Source organism: Xenopus tropicalis, chromosome 2, assembly GCF_000004195.4.
Source record: "Xenopus tropicalis strain Nigerian chromosome 2, UCB_Xtro_10.0, whole genome shotgun sequence".
NCBI lineage: Eukaryota > Metazoa > Chordata > Amphibia > Anura > Pipidae > Xenopus > Xenopus tropicalis.
The window spans coordinates 36,225,390-36,243,617 of NC_030678.2; the positions used below are offsets into that span (position 1 = coordinate 36,225,390).

Consider the following 18,228-nt stretch of genomic DNA (forward strand, 5'->3'; position numbering starts at 1 on the left):
TAACTGTGCCTTACTTCTAATTACTGCAGATTCCATTTTTGTCTCAGTCTCGTGCAGTCTTAGGTCTGTATATTCTGCAATGCATAGCCTCATTAACTCAGAGAAAGCTCTGCATATTATAATCAGAGGAATACTATCCAAGGTTAAGAGATAGACAGAGAAAAGAGTGTCACTAGTGCACAAAGTATAATAAAACCACTAAGTGGTCAGAATTATTTCTAACCCTTCACAGTGTCCTGTATCAGTGGTGTTAGTTACATGGCTTCACAGCAAAATCATTGTAGGCTCACACCAAACTTCAGGAATACATTTTATTCTTAAAGTTAGTAAATGGTTTATTGAGTTTTTAGGCAAGAGATTAATGCAGATAAAAAGAACAACACAGGGTGAGGGTAGAATAGGGGTGGCCAATACGTCGATCGCGGTCCACCAATCGGTCCCCTGTGGATTTCTGGTGGGCCGCGATCAAGCTGGGGATGCAGATGTGCGGCGTGAATGCGTACGTACACATTCACGCCGCACATCCGCATTCTGCGTTGGCCCAGTTGATCGCGACCGGACCGAGTCTGGCCACCCCTGGGGTAGAATTGTATACAGAGCAAGCAGGCAGGGAGACAGGCAGCATATCATATATCAGTATGCCATATAGTGCTTAAATTACATAGAACAGGATCACAGCAGTAGGCTATCACAAGGCACTGCCATTCCAGATTGCCCGAGCTCTGCTCCAATGACTTCCCAGCCCATGTGCAATAGACTCTCATAAATGCAGGTAAATGAAAGCAGTTCTGAGCTGTAGCAAAAATCAGTTCTCCGCTAGGTCTGTTAAGTGACTGCCTTTTGCTACATTGTTTCATTGAGTCAGAACCAGCAATGCAGACAACACAAACAGATAGTAAGACAGACACTGTTTTCAGGCAGGCAGAGAACTATCTGGTATGTACTGGGCTGCAGGCAGAGAACTATCTGGTATATACTGGGCTGCAGGCAGAGAACTATCTGGTATGTACTGGGCTGCAGGCAGAGAACTATCTGGTATGTACTGGGCTGCAGGCAGAGAACTATCTGGTATGTACTGGGCTGCAGGGGAAGAACCATTCAGTAGGTACAGGGCTGTAGGGGGAGAACCATGTGATACATACTGGGCTGCAGGGAGAGAACCATGCGGCATGTACTGGGTTGCAGGGGGAGAACCATGCGGCATGTACTGGGCTGCAGGGAGAGAACCATGCGGCATGTACTGGGTTGCAGGGGGAGAACCATGCGGCATGTACTGGGCTGCAGGGGGAGAACCATGCGGCATGTACTGGGCTGCAGGGGGAGAACCATGCGGCATGTACTGGGCTGCAGGCAGAGAACTATCTGGTATGTACTGGGCTGTAGGGGGAGAACCATATGATACATACTGGGCTGCAGAGAGAGAACTATGTGGTATGTACAGGGATGCAGGGAGAGAACTATGTGGTATTTACAGGGCTGTGGAGGGAGAACGATGCAATATGTTCAAGGCTGCAAGGAAAGAACTATGCGGTATGTACAGTGCTGTAGGGGGAGAACCATCTGATAAATACTGGGCTGGGGGGTGAACCATGGTGTATGTACAGGGATGCAGGCAGATAACCATGTTAAATATAATGGGTTGCTGAGGAGCTTCATTTGATGTAGTGCAATTAAAGTAGCTGATCATAGGTAGATTGTCATTAAGGCTTGGGCTGAGCCTCCCCGAACATGCCTAACACATCCCAACTAATTACAAAAAAGAAAAGAAAGAAAATAACAAAGCAAAACCTACTGTACAGCCTGCAGCATTTCCTGGAGGACTTCGTATTGCTGAGCCATCAGTGGTCATTTGTGGCCGCTGTTTGGTTTGCTCATACCTCCCTCTTAGGAACAGCAGGTCCTGGCAGTAAGAGATGCTCCCAACACCTGATTCTGCCAGGAAGGCTCAAACTGATTTGTGAGAAGTAACTGCCAGCAATTTGAGGTGGGAGCACAGAGAAATGGCAGCTCCTGCAAGCAGGTGTTGGTGGAAGTCTGATATGGAACTAGCAGTCACCACCCAAAGTATGTTCTTATATAATGATGTATAATGGTCTTTCCCATAAAGGCCAGTGTCCCTGTGCAGGAATTTGTGTGATGTACTTTTATTAAATGTTTTACATCAAGGTTCCCTCTACATTTTGTGAGATTGCTGTCTGGTAGGAGAGCCATCTTTTTACATAGCACTTGGGCTGTCAGTGTGATCTCTCAGGAGCAGAGGGGCAGCCTTGATGTGAAATTTTATTGGAAGCAAAAGGGATTCCTGTGCTATGGAACTGCATTGGTACTGTGGAGCACAAATGCTTTCACAAGTTACATGGGGATTAGGCTTCAAGCATTAAAAGCAGAGCATGATTATAGTTTTTACATGTAAGCACCATACTTTGTAAATTTAACATTCTATATCTTATTCACACAATACTGCACCTTTAACTCCATGGATATTGCAGTAAAGTGAAACCTCTGTTTTACATACCCTGATTTAAAATTTCCCTTATTTTACACAGTTGGTTTGTAGTCCTACTATGTACTATATAAGGTATAATACATCTACCAGATTTTACATTTTCCCGGATTTTACTAAATCTTTTTCAGGTCCCCTGAAAAGCATAAAATGTATTATAACTACCCTGCACACTGAGTGTTCCAATTTTTAAATCAGTTGGCCATACAGTAAAATAAAAAAACCAAATACAAATGTATTGTAGAAAAGATACCAATTTTGGCTAAAATACATTGCAAGCTTTTTGAGCACCGGGGCCCCTTTGTCAAACAGAATACCAAGCATGTAACCCATATTGGTTCATGAATTCTAATTTTCCCTTAACTTTAGATATGTTTTCAGTTGTTTGGCTTTTAGCTTCCACAAACAGATAATTCACCCTCCGCCTATGGCAACTTGGCCTTTGGAGAACACTTCCGCTGGTGAAAGGAAAAGCCCATATATATTGTATTTGCTTATCATGCAGTAATGATGTGAATGAGTTAGGGTTAATAAGGACTGTAGAATAGGATAGATTCTGAAAAATTCCTATTTCATCATCCTCAATTTTGAGTGTTTAAGTATCTCTGACCTTGCACAATATTTGTTCTTTTATGGCATAGTTATGGAGGCAACAGACTAGGCCCCTTGGCTGTCCCTTCCGTGCCGCTGCAACCCGACGAATGCAATCAATAAGGATTGTGATGGAGTTTCTTCCCAGCAGTTGGCTGAAGAGCTGTATGAGGATCTGCCTTGCCTCAGGGATCTGTATGTCCTCTGAAGGCTACTGCACTGGCTGCTATTCCCTGCATCCTCTTGGAGCCTCCGGAGTTTCAGTACCTTTTTACCATGTTTGGTAAGTAAGTTAGCTCGGTTCGGTGTTCAATGATTACTTTTGAATGTGCCAAGTTGGGTTGTGAAAGCACAGAGCTCTGTCTTGAGTTCGGCCCTCTCCTATTTTTGTGTGGCCTTAATTTCTTCTAGGAGGAGGTTTAGGTCAACATTTTGTGCTGAAGCAGAAATCATGCCATCAAGTCTGACGTTATAAAATGTAGCTGAAAACACAGTCCAAGACGGAGCACTCGCCAAGTATGTCCATTCACAGCGGCATCAGAAGAAGCCCCTCCCCCCATTTGCCACTTTGCTTCTAAACTTGCTGTCATTGCTATCATTCTACATGAAGCTAAGCAAATACAATTAGTCTAATCCACCATTTACTACTTTTATGATAGCTTGGCCACTTGTGGCACTTTAAAAGGGGTTGTTTACCTTTAACTGTTAATGTTAACATTTAGGACAATGTAGAGAGTAATATTCTGAGATAATTTGCAATTGGTCTTTATTATTTGTGTTTTTTTTTAATTATTTGGAGTTTGTTTAGCAGCTCTCCAGTTTGAATTTTAGCAGCTATCTCAAATTATCTTAGCAACCAGGTAGTGGTTTGAATGAGAGCCTGGAATATGAATAGGTGAGGACCTGATTAGATGGATAAGTCATAAAAAGTATTAATAACTATAAAATTGTAAGCTCACAGAGCAATAGTTTTTTAGCTGCCAGGGTCAGTGACCCCCTTTCGAAAGCTGGAAAGAGTATGAAGGAGAAGGGAAATAAATAATGGAGACCAATTGAAAAATTGCTTATACAGTGGAGGAAATAATTATTTGACCCCTCACTGATTTTGTAAGTTTGTCCAATGACAAAGAAATGAAAAGTCTCAGAACAGTATCATTTCAATGGTAGGTTTATTTTAACAGTGGCAGATAGCACATCAAAAGGAAAATCGAAAAAATAACTTTAAATAAAAGATAGCAACTGATTTGCATTTCATTGAGTGAAATAAGTTTTTGAACCCTCTAACAAAAAAAGACTTAATACTTAGTGGAAAAACCCTTGTTTGCAAGCACAGAGGTCAAACGTTTCTTGTAATTGATGACCAAGTTTGCGCACATTTTAGGAGGAATGTTGGTCCACTCCTCTTTGCAGATCATCTCTAAATCCCTAAGGTTTCGAGGCTGTCTCTGTGCAACTCTGAGCTTGAGCTCCCTCCATAGGTTTTCTATTGGATTAAGGTCCGGAGACTGACTAGGCCACTCCATGACCTTAATGTGCTTCTTCTTGAGCCACTCCTTTGTTGCCTTTGCTGTATGTTTTGGGTCATTGTCGTGCTGGAACACCCATCCACGACCCATTTTCAGTTTCCTGGCAGAGGGAAGGAGGTTGTCGTTCAGGATTTCACGATACATGGCTCCGTCCATTTTCCCGTTAATGCGAATAAGTTGTCCTGTGCCCTTAGCAGAAAAACACCCCCAAAGCAAAATGTTTCCACCCCCATGCTTGACGGTGGGGACGGTGTTTTGGGGGTCATAGGCAGCATTTTTCTTCCTCCAAACACAGCGAGTTGAGTTAATGCCAAAGAGCTCTATTTTGGTCTCATCAGACCACAGCACCTTCTCCCAGTCACTCACGGAATCATTCAGGTGTTCGTTGGCAAACTTCAGACGGGCCTGCACATGTGCCTTCTTGAGCAGGGGGACCTTGCGAGCCCTGCAGGATTTTAATCCATTGCGGTGTAATGTGTTTCCAATGGTTTTCTTGGTGACTGTGGTCCCTGCTAATTTGAGGTCATTAACTAACTCCTCCCGTGTAGTTCTAGGATGCTTTTTCACCTTTCTCAGAATCATTGACACCCCACGAGGTGAGATCTTGCGTGGAGCCCCAGAGCGAGGTCGATTGATGGTCATTTTGTGCTCCTTCCATTTTCGAACAATCGCACCAACAGTTGTCACCTTCTCTCCCAGCTTCTTGCTAATGGTTTTGTAGCCCATTCCAGCCTTGTGCAGGTCTACAATTTTGTCTCTGACATCCTTGGACAGCTCTTTGGTCTTTCCCATGTTGGAGAGTTTGGAGTCTGCTTGATTGATTGATTCTGTGGACAGGTGTCTTTTATACAGGTGACTAGTTAAGACAGGTGTCCTTAATGAGGTTGACTAATTGAGTAGAAGTGTCTAACCACTCTGTGGGAGCCAGAACTCTTAATGGTTGGTAGGGGTTCAAAAACTTATTTCACTCAATGAAATGCAAATCAGTTGCTATCTTTTATATAAAGTAATTTTTTCGATTTTCCTTTTGATGTGCTATCTGCCACTGTTAAAATAAACCTACCATTGAAATGATACTGTTCTGAGACTTTTCATTTCTTTGTCATTGGACAAACTTACAAAATCAGTGAGGGGTCAAATAATTATTTCCTCCACTGTAATTGGCCATTTTATAAAATATTGAAAGTTTACTTAAAGGTGAACAACCCCTTTAAAATCTGTGAAGGGTACATAATTAGAAACCTGCAAAGTGCTAAATAAAAACATGGAGAGAGGCCTTTGGTTCAGAACGTGCCCGTGTGTAGGTTTCGCTGAACATTTTGACAAACAAAGCCCTATTTAGAAGGAAGATAAATTTGCTTCTTAACATAAGCATTGTGGTAAATAGTGGAGACAAAAATCTGCCGTTTAACACTAATGGACACATTTAAAAGCCATGTATCAGTGATGTATATCAGTGAGGCTTTACATGATTTGGAAACACAATCACATGGCACTGGTTCCACGGGTGTGAGTGTGCACATCGAGTTAACCTGCAGGAACCTTACATGCAACAATATAATGAAATGATGGTGCAGTAGATAGGGCCACTTTGGCACCTCTGGAGGCCCACATCTGGCTTGTTTGTCCTTCTGTTGGACAGCCAAGCTCTAAAGGACATACAGCTCCAGTGCTGGAGCAAGAGAGCTCACAAACCTGCAGCAGTAAGCGAGACACCGGTATTATGGTTGTACAGTGACTTCCTCTGTCTTTGGGTGAATTAGCCAATGCCCATGGGTGTGTTCCTTAATCAATGTGCTGCCCACATAAGCAAGGTACAAAATGTGTGTTTCATGGGTGATTGAGATCTGTCAAGCAAAGCTCACGTGTCGCCCCTGCAACTTGCCTCCCCACCCACCCATGTGTGTGCATGAGCAATGCCGTCATGGGGGAGGGGGGGGGTCATTGACAAAGGAGCACAGGCTAGGGGTAGGTAGAAGAAGTACCTGCCTGGCGCCACCTCAACGTTGCGCCCTAGGCAGTTGCCTCTGCTGCTTGCCCCTAGTTCCGGCCCTGGTGCCAGACTTGTTTTATGAAGGGTACAGTGTGAGTAATGCCTTGCAGATGCTTAAAGGACAAGGAAAGGCTAAGTCACTTGGGGGTGCCAAAATGTTAGGCCCCTGTTAGGAGAAAACAGCACCAGCCCGGGGTACCTGTAGCGGAGCGCTTCCTCCTTCCGCCTTCGCTTTGGAAGGACTAAACGACAGGCGCATGCGCAGTAGAGTGAAAAAGCCGACTTCTCTGTTAAAGTTCCACTATTCACCCTACTGCGCATGCGCGCGACCGAAGGCGGAAGGAGGAAGCGCTGCAGCTACCCCGGGCTGCTGCTGTTCTCTCCGAACAGGGGCTCCAGCCCGGGGTAAAAGGTAAGCGATTTAAGTCACTTGGGGGGTACCTTACATTTTGGCACCCCCAAGTGACTTAGCCTTTCCTTCTCCTTTAAAGAATGTTAATGGCACTGGTCTCACAGCTGTGCCTCTTCCCTTTGGTTTATAGTGGAGGTGGCTATGCTTATAAACACCTGTGGGGAGCAAGAAAACTATATAATTATGTTGGGCTGAAAACCCACAGACTATTCTTCCACTTCAGCTTATTCTTCCGCTTTTTATGTTGGGTTGAAAACCCCAACATACTGTTTTTCGACTTTGGCTTATTCTTCCGCTTCTTCTTTTTATTATTATTATTTTTAGCGCCCCCCCATTTTCTAATGGGTGCAACACCAAAACTCTCCACACTTCTTCACCCTATAGCGGAGCAGGTTGCTTGTGCTTCCTCCCCCCGTTGTTTTGTGGCGCCGCTCCGAACACCCCAATTTTCCCATTGACTTTGGCAGGGAAGATTTTCAAACTGCGGCCAATCTTACAGCTTTGAGGCTACACTCCCCAAACTTGAATCACATAGTCATGGGGTCAGACTGAATGAAAATATGATGATTGTTGGATGCTCGAAAGTGGGCGGAGCTGTGAACAGCCAATCAAATTTCACCTATTGAATTTTATTGGTTTGATGCCAGGGTTCCCAAACTTCGTACAGTCAGTCACTGGGTGATTACGTACGCGAGGTTAGAAAAAGTGGGCGGGGCTGCCAAAAACCAATCACATTTCTTTCATTGTTTTCAGTGGGGAAATTTTAACTTCTGCCATTCTCACATGTTTAATGTCAGGGTCCCCAAACTTTGCACAGTTTGTCACTAGGTGACTACGTCTCAAGTTTAGAAAAGTGGGCGGGGCACACAGATTTCACTTATAGACTTCATATATTTAAATTAAACTGCTGCCAATCTTTAAATATTAATACTAAGGTCAGTCACCAGGTAACTGCAGTTCAGAGTTAGAAAAAGTGGGTGGAGCCACCAACAGCCAATCAGAATTCACCTATTGATTTTTTTTTTTTTGGTTTAAATTTAAAATGCTGCCTTTCTCATACTATTTATATCAGGGTTTCCAAACTTTGCACAGTCCGTCACTGATGCCATTATTTAAGTATTAATTCCAGGGTTGTTAAACTTTCCAAAGTTAGTCACTGGGTATTTGCCATTTAAAGTTAGAAAAAGTGGGTGGAGCCGCCACCAAAATGACATTTTGCCTATTTACTTTCAATGGTGAAGCGTAAAATGCTTTCAGTCTCACAATTTTTATGCCTGAGTCCCCAAACTTTGCAAAGTTTTTCACTGGTAACAGTTTTTCACTGGATTGGCTGCCAGTAACAGCCAATCAGATTTCATCCTTTGAATTTTATTGCTTTAAATTCTCACACTATTTATGCCAGGGTGCCCACTGTTTGTCACTGGGTGACTTCAACTCAAGGTTATAAATAGTGGGCACACCCACCAACCACCAATTACAATTTACCTATTGACTTTTATTGATTCAAATTGAATCTGCTGTCGTTTTTTAACTATTAATCCTAGGGTCCCTAAACATTGCAGAGTTGCACAGTCACTGGGTAACTGCAGATCCAGGTTAGAAAAAGTAGGCGGAGCCACTAAATGCCAATCAGATGTCACTCGTTGATTTTCAGTGGGGAAATTTTAATTGCTGCCATTCAGACACTATTAAAACCAGGGTCCCCAAACTTTGCACAGTGGTTTTTACTATATAACTGTGGTCCAAGGTTAGAAAAAGTGGGCGAAGCCAAAAACAGATCAGATTTCATTCGGTGACATGAAGTTTGTTCTCAAACTTTCCTTTCTAGCTATTATTATCATCCTTTATTTAAGACATGCCAAAACATTCTGTAGTTCTTTACAGAAATTATACATCTTTCTCATCACTACCTGCCCCTGTGAAGCTGACAATCTAAGTTCCCTATCACAGTCACACCCTATGGACAGATTTATCAGAAGCCAGTTAACCTCGCTGTATGTTATTGGAGTGTGGGAGGAAACCCAAGCAATCCAGGGGCGACAATACAATCTACTTGCACATTGTGCTCGAATGAAACCTAGGACCCTGGCACTGCAGAGCTACAAAGCTACCCACTGTGCCACCATGCTGCAAATAGTTTGCACTATGAGAGTAGAACCAGATAGAAAAAACACTACATAGAGCTTCATGGGAACGCATGCAGGCCAGGAACAATACAAACTGTACCTGCAGACTACTAGGCCATATTAAAGGACATTGTCGCTTAATTTTTTTTTCTACTTTGCTTGATTTATATATTTGTTTTATCATGCCCACAACTAAATAAATATTAATATTTGTTAGCTTATTTTGCAAGAAAAACTGTCATTAAATCCTTAGAAAGTGTCGTTACTGCAAAGGCTAAAGGCAGCAATAAAACTGATGCTCTTAGGGGCCCATTTGCTATTGCTCAAGCTTTCGTGCTCAGGCAGAAGAGGCAACTGCCTAGGGTTCTACAATGAAGGTACCACTTCTGCCTACCCCTACTCCACGCTATCTTGCCCCTGATGCTACTCGTGTGCACGCGCATGCCGAGGTTGTGGGGTTGCCTAGGGCTCCCAGCCGAGTTGGCTTGCCATTGCTTTGTGTTATTGTTTTCTTGAACCAGCTAAAGGATCAGTAGGGCATCAAATATCCCTGGTCTTTTTTAACAGGTTAGCTGAGGAGCCACTATAAATGCTCATGGGGACCATCATCAATAAATAACAAATACACAATATAGTTAAATAGGTTTTTAGTTTTGAAAGATATGCCATCTAATTCATTTAGATTTGTTCCACAGCTTCCACACCAACTGCTATTGCAAGGAACAAAATATGAATATTAAAAAAAAAAAACAATGGAGAAGTAAAAGGTATGATTTTTATTTTGTCAATTTCATAAATATATATATTTTTCCATTGGTGATACAGATACAACGTGTATAAATACACACACATGAAGTGAACAATGGCAAAGCCATTTCTATTGCATACAACACTTTTACTATGAATGCTAAAGAGCACGAGCACCATCGCTCATAAATAGTGTACAAATGTGTAGCTACTTACCCCAAAGACCCTAAAAGGTAGGCCCTATTACTGCAAAAGGTGGTGCTACAAAATATTTAATAATGGAGAGTGAATAACTGCATATTCCCCTTATTCCAACATAGTTTGGGTTTTAGTGCTTTGGAATAAAAATGAGCAGAATGAACATTTCAGCGTACATTACAAGGCACTCTGAATACCGTAACACAGACACGTTATAATCGCAGTCTCACAAATGGCTGAATTGGCACATGGTTACCCATGTGAGCAGTAACGCCGCGTCAAGGCTTCAACACCTGTTACTGTCCATTCACACACCCATTGCAGCAAATGGCTCACCCTATCACTTGCTGCAATAGTTCCCTATCTGGTCCAGAGTGACATAAACTGTCATGGGACCTTTCCTCTTCAGCAAATACTGAGAGGTACCTGAATATTCACACACACCATTGCCTTTTACTCACACACACACACACACACACACACAATGGCTAATCCTATTTAGTTAGAGCACATCGCATGGTGAGCAGAGCTGCAAATGGGATTTAAATCCACACTACTTTGCTAGCCATATGATTTGCTGATATAGTTCCCTACCCTGTAAGGATTTAAGATGATATATACTGATGCAGGATCCTGTTTATGTACCTTTCCCCTAAAACCTGCACTTTATTCGAAACACAGACCTAGGCCTTTTGGATCAGTTGTTAAAAGGGGATCTTTTTGCACATTCGCACATATTGTAGAAAATCACACAATAAGTTATTGCCATATTATTGCTATAATTATAGTAGTCCATCCTGTCATACTCCTATCCATAGCTGGTAAATAATAAGGCGATAAAGTGAGGCTTAGCCTCCCCAAAAAGGACCACACTATAGTTTTTCTTTTATTAGCCTTTCTAAAAACCCTGCTCCCCTGCTCCTCCCTAGCCAACTGCTGCCTTATAGAAGCCAACATGGATTTTAGCATGCCTTTTGTTTTGGGGGGAATTTCTTTTAGTTGTATCTATTTACACTAGTTATGTGAAATTAAATAATTACTTAGTTGTTGAAGTTGAGAATAAGTTCAACCTCTTCCTCAAATAAATCCTACCTATCTAGATCATGGCTGTCTAACTATAGGCCAGCAGGGCTGCATGTGGCCCTCCAATGGATCTTTATGGCCCCCAATCTGCTCAGCTGCTCCGTAGACTTCACTATATGACATAATGATTTTAATTTAATCCAGCCCTCAAACATGCAGTATGAGAAATAATCGGCCCACTACATGTAATGAGTTGAACAGCCCTGATCTAAATGATCCAGAAGAAGGCGAAAAAACCCCATCTGAGGCTGTCTCTAGTCTGCCTCAAATGGGGAAAAAAATTCCTTCCTGACTCCAAAATGGCAATCGGACAAGTCCCTGGATCAATGGTGCTAAGGTTATTCATACCAGTAGCCTTGTAAAGGAAATACAATGCCACATGGGGAGGGTATGGGTTCAATTTTATTGATCCCATATTGGCATGCAGTTGGTAAAGCGTCAGGTTATAAAAATATCCTGACACTAATAACTGGTTCCTTGAAAGGGAGAACAGGTCATTTCTAATCTAGAAATGTTTGTGGATTAAAAAATAGAATAAATTCAACTCCATGTTCTCCTGTTCAAGGAATGGGTGAGCATTTCCACTAACTAATTCCACTGATATACAGACACACATACATACACAGACACGCAGACACACACATACATATGGATTTTTAAATATACTAATTTTTCTAATATCACCTATTATATATATATAAGTGTGTGTGTGTGTGTGCCAGCCCACTCTTAAATGGACTTTTAAATATACTAATTATCTAATATTACCTATTATTAATATAAATGTGTGTGTGTGCCAGCCCACTCTTAAATGGACTTTTAAATATACTAATTTATCTAATATTACCTATTATATATATAAATGTGTGTGTGTGTGTGTGTGCCAGCCCACTCTTAAATGGACTTTTAAATATACTAATTTATCTAATATTACCTATTATATATATAAATGTGTGTGTGTTCCAGCCCACTTTTAAATATACTAATTTATCTAATATTACCTATTATATATATAAATGTGTGTGTGTGTGCCAGCCCACTCTTAAATGGACTTTTAAATATACTAATTTATCTAATATTACCTATTATATATATATAAATGTGTGTGTGTGTGCCAGCCCACTCTTAAATGGACTTTTAAATATACTAATTTATCTAATATTACCTATTATATATATAAATGTGTGTGTGTGTGCCAGCCCACTCTTAAATGGACTTTTAAATATACTAATTTATCTAATATTACCTATTATATATATAAATGTGTGTGTGTTCCAGCCCACTCTTAAATGGACTTTTAAATATACTAATTTATCTAATATTACCTATTATATATATAAATGTGTGTGTGTGTGCCAGCCCACTCTTAAATGGACTTTTAAATATAGTAATTTATCTAATATTACCTATTATATATATAAATGTGTGTGTGTTCCAGCCCACTTTTAAATATACTAATTTATCTAATATTACCTATTATATATATAAATGTGTGTGTGTGTGCCAGCCCACTCTTAAATGGACTTTTAAATATACTAATTTATCTAATATTACCTATTATATATATAAATGTGTGTGTGTGTGCCAGCCCACTCTTAAATGGACTTTTAAATATACTAATTTATCTAATATTACCTATTATATATATTAATGTGTGTGTGTGTGCGCCAGCCCACTCTTAAATGGACTTTTAAATATACTAATTTATCTAATATTACCTATTATATATATAAATGTGTGTGTGTGTGCCAGCCCACTCTTAAATGGACTTTTAAATATAGTAATTTATCTAATATTACCTATTATATATATAAATGTGTGTGTGTTCCAGCCCACTTTTAAATATACTAATTTATCTAATATTACCTATTATATATATAAATGTGTGTGTGTGCCAGCCCACTCTTAAATGGACTTTTAAATATACTAATTTATCTAATATTACCTATTATATATATAAATGTGTGTGTGTGTGCCATCCCACTCTTAAATGGACTTTTAAATATACTAATTTATCTAATATTACCTATTATATATATAAATGTGTGTGTGTGTGTGTGTGTGTGCCAGCCCACTCTTAAATGGACTTTTAAATATACTAATTTATCTAATATTACCTATTATATATATGTGTGTGTGTGTTCCAGCCCACTCTTAAATGGACTTTTAAATATACTAATTTATCTAATATTACCTATTATATATATAAATGTGTGTGTGTGTGTTCCAGCCCACTCTTAAATGGACTTTTAAATATACTAATTTATCTAATATTACCTATTATATATATAAATGTTGTGTGTGTGTGTGTTCCAGCCCACTCTTAAATGGACTTTAAATATACTAATTTATCTAATATTACCTATTATATATATAAATGTGTGTGTGTGTGTTCCAGCCCACTCTTAAATGGACTTTTAAATATACTAATTTATCTAATATTACCTATTATATATATAAATGTGTGTGTGTGTGTGCCAGCCCACCCTTAAATGGACTTTTAAATATACTAATTTATCTAATATTACCTATTATATATATAAATGTGTGTGTGTGTGTGTGCCAGCCCACTCTTAAATGGACTTTTAAATATACTAATTTATCTAATATTACCTATTATATATATAAATGTGTGTGTGTGTGTTCCAGCCCACTCTTAAATGGACTTTTAAATATACTAATTTATCTAATATTACCTATTATATATATAAATGTGTGTGTGTGTGTGCCAGCCCACCCTTAAATGGACTTTTAAATATACTAATTTATCTAATATTACCTATTATATATATAAATGTGTGTGTGTGTGTTCCAGCCCACTCTTAAATGTACTTTTAAATATACTAATTTATCTAATAATACCTATTATATATATAAATGTGTGTGTGTTCCAGCCCACTCTTAAATGGACTTTTAAATATACTAATTTATCTAATATTACCTATTATATATATAAATGTGTGTGTGTGTGCGTGTGCCAGCCCACTCTTAAATGGACTTTTAAATATACTAATTTATCTAATATTACCTATTATATATATAAATGTGTGTGTGTGTGCCAGCCCACTCTTAAATGGACTTTTAAATATAGTAATTTATCTAATATTACCTATTATATATATAAATGTGTGTGTGTGTGCCAGCCCACTCTTAAATGGACTTTTAAATATACTAATTTATCTAATATTACCTATTATATATATAAATGTGTGTGTGTGTGCCAGCCCACTCTTAAATGGACTTTTAAATATACTAATTTATCTAATATTACCTATTATATATATTAATGTGTGTGTGTGTGCGCCAGCCCACTCTTAAATGGACTTTTAAATATACTAATTTATCTAATATTACCTATTATATATATAAATGTGTGTGTGTGTGCCAGCCCACTCTTAAATGGACTTTTAAATATAGTAATTTATCTAATATTACCTATTATATATATAAATGTGTGTGTGTTCCAGCCCACTTTTAAATATACTAATTTATCTAATATTACCTATTATATATATAAATGTGTGTGTGTGCCAGCCCACTCTTAAATGGACTTTTAAATATACTAATTTATCTAATATTACCTATTATATATATAAATGTGTGTGTGTGTGCCAGCCCACTCTTAAATGGACTTTTAAATATACTAATTTATCTAATATTACCTATTATATATATAAATGTGTGTGTGTGTGTGTGCCAGCCCACTCTTAAATGGACTTTTAAATATACTAATTTATCTAATATTACCTATTATATATATGTGTGTGTGTGTTCCAGCCCACTCTTAAATGGACTTTTAAATATACTAATTTATCTAATATTACCTATTATATATATAAATGTGTGTGTGTGTGTGTTCCAGCCCACTCTTAAATGGACTTTTAAATATACTAATTTATCTAATATTACCTATTATATATATAAATGTGTGTGTGTGCCAGCCCACTCTTAAATGGACTTTTAAATATACTAATTTATCTAATATTACCTATTATTAATATAAATGTGTGTGTGTGTGTGTGCAACCCACTCTTAAATGGACTTTTAAATATACTAATTTATCTAATATTACCTATTATATATATAAATGTGTGTGTGTGTGTGTGTCCAGCCCACTCTTAAATGGACTTTTAAATATACTAATTTATCTAATATTACCTATTATATATATAAATGTGTGTGTGTGTGTGTTCCAGCCCACTCTTAAATGGACTTTTAAATATACTAATTTATCTAATATTACCTATTATATATATAAATGGTGTGTGTGGTGTGTCCAGCCCACTTTAAATTACTTTTAATTACTTAATTTATCTAATATTACCTATTATATATATAAATGTGTGTGTGTGTGTGTTCCAGCCCACTCTTAAATGTACTTTTAAATATACTAATTTATCTAATAATACCTATTATATATATAAATGTGTGTGTGTTCCAGCCCACTCTTAAATGGACTTTTAAATATACTAATTTATCTAATATTACCTATTATATATATAAATGTGTGTGTGTGTGTGTGCGTGTGCCAGCCCACTCTTAAATGGACTTTTAAATATACTAATTTATCTAATATTACCTATTATATATATATAAATGTGTGTGTGTGTGTGTGTGCGTGTGCCAGCCCACTCTTAAATGGACTTTTAAATATACTAATTTATCTAATATTACCTATTATATATATAAATGTGTGTGTGTGTGTGTGTGTGTGCCAGCCCACCCTTAAATGGACTTTTAAATATACTAATTTATCTAATATTACCTATTATATATATATAAATGTGTGTGTGTGTGTGTGTGTGCATGTGCCAGCCCACTCTTAAATGGACTTTTAAATATACTAATTTATCTAATATTACCTATTATATATATAAATGTGTTTGTGTGTGTGTGCCATCCCGCTCTTAAATGGACTTTTAAATATACTAATTTATCTAATATTACCTATTATATATATAAATGTGTTTGTGTGTGTGTGCCATCCTGCTCTTAAATGGACTTTTAAATATACTAATTTATCTAATATTACCTATTATATATATAAATGTGTTTGTGTGTGTGTGCCATCCCGCTCTTAAATGGACTTTTAAATATACTAATTTATCTAATATTACCTATTATATATATATATAAATGTGTGTGTGTGTGTTTGTGTGTGTGTATGCCATCCCACTCTTAAATGGACTTTTACATTTGCTAATTTATCTAATATTACCTATTATATATATAAATGTGTGTGTGTGTGCCATCCCACTCTTAAATGGACTTTTAAATATGTTATGTGTGTGTGTGTGTTTATAGTTTATAATGTATGTGCTAAATAGTATTTGTTAACTTTTCTAACCTATTACTTTTTATAATCTATTTATAATTTTTGTATAAATAAACTAATCCTACATCTAATTTTAACCTACAGATGTACGCACAGTTGTTAACTCCCGTTTATCTGTTCTTCTTTTTAGTCTTCTTCAAAGCCAGGGATCCTGTGTGGTGGCGACGTTGTTGGAGGACAGAGGCAGATGCAGGTGGATGAATTAAGAAGCGCGGCTTGCCATAGGTGGTATGATGTCAATTGGCCCAGGTTGATGCTATATCCAGGCAGTAATGAACCATATGGTCCAAGGTGAGAACCAGTGCCTTACTCCTGCCATCTCCAGTTGGGATCCACGTAGGAGAAATCTTCCAGGTTTGTTCCTTCATTGCGAATATTAGCAGAGAACGTTTGCTGGCATTCAGTGAAGTCATCTGCTGATGGCTATAAGAAAGGAAACAATGCACTTCTCACATACTTTCATTCAAGATAAGGAAGAACTAAAAATATGGCTTGAATTACCTGTAAAAAGTGTTTATTGGATTCAGATATTTATGCCCAGAAAAATGAGAAGGGGAACATTAAAAAGACTTTTATCAGTCTATCTAAAGGCCAGTGGAAGCGGGCCTTATAGGTTTTCTTAGGGAAGCAAATAAAATTACGAATCTGAAGGCCAATAATGGAGCAATTAAATAAAAGTAACTGTCAATAAATAAATGAGTAGCCCATTAACCTCACTATGGACACAGAATTATTTATCCTGTGTAGACCTTTGCCGTGCAGGGTGAGAGTGGATAGATGTATGAAATTGCTTAGTCTAGCACATGTATTTACCATTCCCGGCTGGAAGGGGCTCTTCACTCTTCGGTTCTCCAGCTCTTCCCAGTTGACTGTACTGTAGAATGCATGCTCCCTGATGTTTCCATTGACTCCAGTTCTCTGATTCTCATCCATCTCCAGAAGCTAAAAAGAAATATAAATACAAGTATTTCAATATTGCAGATGTTATGTCATGTACCTCCTAGCATTAATATATATTACACAAATGATTCTGTAAATCTTCTGTTTATCTGATGATATTTACCTTTGGCAGGAGGTCCTTCATTTCCTGGCTCATATAATAGGGATAGTAAGGTGTATTCTTCTTTATAGTGTAGAACTGCCTTAAAATACTGCCTGTTGGTGAAAATGGCAAGGTGCCCGTGGCCATTTCATACATGGTAACCCCGAATGACCACCAATCCACGCCTGCATTATACTCGTCCCTTGATAGAACCTGTAAAATAAAATGATTACAGAGAAAACCTATGAGTCCTGAGCTGGATCTTGTACCTGCAGGATACTAAATGAAATTGCAAAATATAAAATTACAAATTGATTGCATTTAAATGACGTTTAAAAAAATCAAGGGTTTGCCCGTAAGGGAAGAATTTAAGACAATCCTTATATATCATTGAACATGTATCCAGAGGTCTGTGTCCCTGGCCTAGGTATAGTGATCTTTGGGTTTGAAGAATTAGGTTGCTGGGTTATTTAAATGCCATGTTCATATTGTACATGTTCTTTGTCACCTCTGGTGCCCGGTATCCCGGGGTTCCTGCTAATCCGCTGGTCGTTTTCTGGTCGAAGATGTCCTCCGCGGCAAGGCCAAAGTCGCAGATCTTGATATGGCCGTCTTTGTCCACCAACACGTTGTCAGGTTTTAGGTCACTGTAGGATAAGCATTAGGAGCAAG

The 18,228-nt window shown here is 38.3% G+C and overlaps 1 long non-coding RNA gene across 4 annotated transcripts in view; it reads left to right on the forward strand.

The window, feature by feature from the left end:
• Positions 1-18,228, forward strand: part of LOC105946500 — a 51,781-nt gene that overhangs the window by 23,016 nt on the left and 10,537 nt on the right. For 3 of the 4 annotated variants that reach the window (XR_004221254.1, XR_004221256.1, XR_004221253.1), the window contains 2 exons: positions 3,145-3,377; positions 16,645-16,868. This is a non-coding gene — a long non-coding RNA (uncharacterized LOC105946500). Of the gene's footprint in view, positions 1-3,144; positions 3,378-9,846; positions 9,919-16,644; positions 16,869-18,228 lie in introns of all 4 variants that reach the window. The other variant, XR_004221255.1, reaches the window with a different exon arrangement.